We start from the raw sequence: 3,973 nt of genomic DNA, 5'->3' as shown, positions 1-3,973 counted from the left end.
GGTGTGTTGGGGTGCCCAGGACTAAATGAGGTGGGAGTGCTGCATTCTGATGATGGTGAGTGGACTTGGTTTCTGTTAGTAAGATTCTTACTTTTGCCTTTTGCCATCTGGTTATCTCTGGAGTTAGTTGTTATAGTTGTCTCTGGTTAGAGCTTGTTCCTCTCGTGATTCTCTTAGCCTCTATCAGCAGACCTGGGAGACTATATCTCTCCTGAGTTTCAGTGGTTAGAGCACTCTCTGCAGGTAAGCTCTCCTCTTGCAGGGAAGGTGCACAGATATCTGGCATTCGGACCTGCCTCCTGGCAAAAGATGAAGACCTGAAACAGGGCCTGTCCCCGAAGCTGTTAGCTTCTGTAGTCCACACTCTCACCTGTGCAGACTAGTCTCAGTGGGATCTGGGAACCAAGATGGCTCCCCCTGGTGCTGAGGCAAAGCCCTCCTGGGCAGGGTAGACACCTCTCCTCTGGCTCCGGATGTCTGGAGCCTAAAACGGGGTCTGCCTCAGAAGATCTGTGGCTTCCACCTGTCTCAGAAGCTGTTAGCTTCTGTAGTCCACACACTCATCTACGCAGACTAGTCTTGGTGGAATCTGGGAACCAAGATGGCTCCCCCAGATGCTATGCCAAAGCCCTCCTGGGTGGGGTGGACACCTCTACTCTGGCAGGGAAGGTGCCCGGATGTCTGGAGCCCAAAATGGGGTCTGCCTCAGAAGATCTGTGGCTTCCGCCTGTCCCAGAAGCTGGTAGCTTCTGTAGTCCACACTCTCACCTGCGCAGACTAGTCTTGGTGGGTGAGAGTATATTCTTTACTATCTAGTACTTTTTATATTTACTTTTATTTTTAAATTTTTTATTATTTAAAAATTATATATGTAATAAAATATGAGCATTTCCAATTTCTCTTTCTGTCCATCAACTCCTGCTAGATCTTCTCCAACATGCAACACTCCCAACTTCCTGTCCTTTTCTTCTCTTGTAAACAAGTCACTAAGTTCAACTAATACACACATATATGCATAGGTGTGAGGGCATCACTGGAGCACACTCATCATTGGCCCCACCCTCAAAAGAGAATGGCTCTTTTTACTCCTGTAGTTCCTCAGTAAGGGCTGGGGCCTTGAGAACTCCTCATGCATCTGTAGCAGAGTTTGGCTGCTGAGGTCTTTCGTAACTGCAGTTGATATGAGTGTATGAGTAGAGCACCTATGAGTTTATCATTGTAATACCTACACCATGCATAGAAGAAGAGAGCAGTTCATAGTGCTTTCTGCTTCTTCCTCCTAATGTTCCCTGAGTCTTGATGGGCAAGTTAGTAAAGTGACCCACTTAGGGCTCAGTACTCACAGTCACTTATTCTTAGCACTCTGACCAATTAGGATTCTCTGCATCAACTGCTGTCACTTCACTGTGAAAGGTTAAGTGTATGCCCAGCAGATGAGTATAGACTTAAATGCTTAGTAGGTGTTTTGTCAACAAGTCCATTTAGCAAAATAACTATACCAGGTTCCTGTTACAGATTTCTATTACTTTGAAAGAAGCTTTCCTATAGAATCCCAGAAAGCTGTCCTCTACAGTCTCTTTCAACTCATCAACTGGCTTGAATGCTCAGATAAGAAGAAAGCCCGTATTAAATATTCTGCCACCTTAATGCTAGTAGAATGTCACCGTGATAGAAAGAAACAATATTGAGAAAAAGAAAAATGATTGAACTGGGAACTAACTTTAGAACTTTTGCAGGGTAGGAGGGGCTGAGCTACTTTGTGCTTACAGAGTCTCTGAAGATACAATACTAGGATGAGACAGTTAGCAGTTCCTTGACTATTAAAATAGTACACAGACTCCCGGCTACATAAACTAGCTGGTTCACATTTTTTAAATGATACTATAATGTAGCTCTGTTAGATGTAGACTACTAATGATCTGGTCAAAATCCCAGATAAAACACAATATCCCTCTGCCTATACTCTTAAATGAAAACAGCAAGACTGATTAATGAAAACTGGCCCCGTCCCAGGACTTTGTGATCCAGAAGCAATCTTTCCTCTAATTTTTTTGTTTACCCTTTGCAGAGCTCTGAGTACGTAGTTCCCTTACATGAATTTACTAGCTGTTTTTCTACTAAGTTCTCAAGAGAACCTTTGATAGGTCCCCAGAGTGCTCTCTCTCTCTCTCTCTCTCTCTCTCTCTCTCTCTCTCCCTCTCTCTCTCCCTCTCTCTCTCTCCCTCTCTCAAAATAGATAGATAAATAGATGATAGATAAATACATAGATAGATACATAGATAGATAGATAGAATGATAGATAGTATATAAATACAGACAGACAGAAGGACAGACAGACATCAGAAAGGCAGAACATTACTTTGGGTTAAAAGGTTTCTGATCATTGTTAGCTGCTGCTACTGTTTGATAGTAGTGGTGGGGGGCATGCTGTATTTAGACACTGTATTATAGTATTGACATGTAACAGAATAGTAAATAGATATATAGATAAAAAATATATATTAATATTTTTCAGTGTTTTTCTTTAGAATATCTGTTATGTTGGTCTTTCTAGAGTCCCAGCTGTTCCTCCTTAATCTCAGGTTTCTACCAGGATCTTCCTGGAATTCATTCTTGAGTTCTTATCCTTAAATACTGATGACTGCACTGAGATAGTGATGATATAAATTACCACTCCAAAGACCTGTGTGCTAAAGGCTTGATCCCTAGCATAAGGAATTATTGTGTGGTGTTAGCATGTTTAAGAGTTGGAATCTAGTGGAAGCTAGGTTGTAAAGGCATGCTCTTGAAGGAAATGTCTCCGCTGTGGCCCTTTTCTGTTCTTTCCCTTTGCTTCTCGGTTGCTATCACTATATTCTGTTACATGATCAACACCAGGATATACTGCTTAAACAGCACACACACATACACACACACACACACACACACANAGAGAGAGAGAGAGAGAGAGAGAGAGAGAACAGTAAGGGTAACTAACAAGGAACTGAAACCTCGGAGCCAAAATAAATGTAAATGTTCCTCCTTTCTAAGTTATTTGTCTAGGGTATTTTGTAGCATAAAGTTCCAGAACAACCAGTAGGCTTTCATCAGCAAGAGCTTTCTGTGTCCCTGTCTTTCTGAGGTCATTAGCTTATGTGTTGCCTAAGAATTACCTTCAGATACCTGGCGTTCAGACCTCCCTCCTGGCCTAAGATGAAGGCCCAAAACAGGACCTGTCCCAAAAGCTGTGTTGCTTTGGCCTGTCACAGAAGCTGTTAGCTTCTGTAGTCCACACACTCACCTGTGCACACTACTTTCGGCAGAGTGAAACTTATACAGGAGAAAGTAGGGAAGAGCCTCAAAGATATGGGTACAGGGGAAAAAATCCTGAATAGAATAGCAATGGCTTGTGCTGTAAGATCAAGAATCGACAAATGGGACCACATAAAATTGCAAAGCTTCTGCAAGGCAAAAGAAACCATCAATAAGACAAAAGGACCACCAACAGATTGGGAAAGAATCTTTATCTATCCTAAATCAGATAGAGGACTACTATCCAATATTTATAAAGAACTCAAGAAGGTGGACTCCAGAAAATCAAATAAACCCATTAAAAAATGGGGCTCAGAGATAAACAAAGAAGTCTCACCTGAGGAATACCTAATGGCTGAGAAGCACCTGAAAAAAATGTCAACATCCTTAATCATCAGGGAAATGCAAATCAAAACAACCCTGAGATTCCACCTCACACCAGTCAGAATGGCTAAGATGAAAAATTCAGGTGACAGCAGATGCTGGCAAGGATGTGGAGAAAGAGGAACACTTCTCCATTGTTGGTGGAATTGCAAGCTTGTACAACCACTCTGGAAATCAGTCAGCCTGGCAGTTCCTCAGAAAATTGGACATAGTACTACCTGAGGATCCTGCAATACCTCTTCTGGGCATATATCCAGAAGATGTTCCAACCGGTAATAAGGACACATGCTCCACTATG

The sequence above is a fragment of the Mus caroli genome, chromosome 6 (genome assembly GCF_900094665.2).
Source record: "Mus caroli chromosome 6, CAROLI_EIJ_v1.1, whole genome shotgun sequence".
Lineage (NCBI taxonomy): Eukaryota > Metazoa > Chordata > Mammalia > Rodentia > Muridae > Mus > Mus caroli.
The sequence above is the reverse complement of the archived record's forward strand: the minus strand, read 5'-3'. Positions refer to the sequence as shown.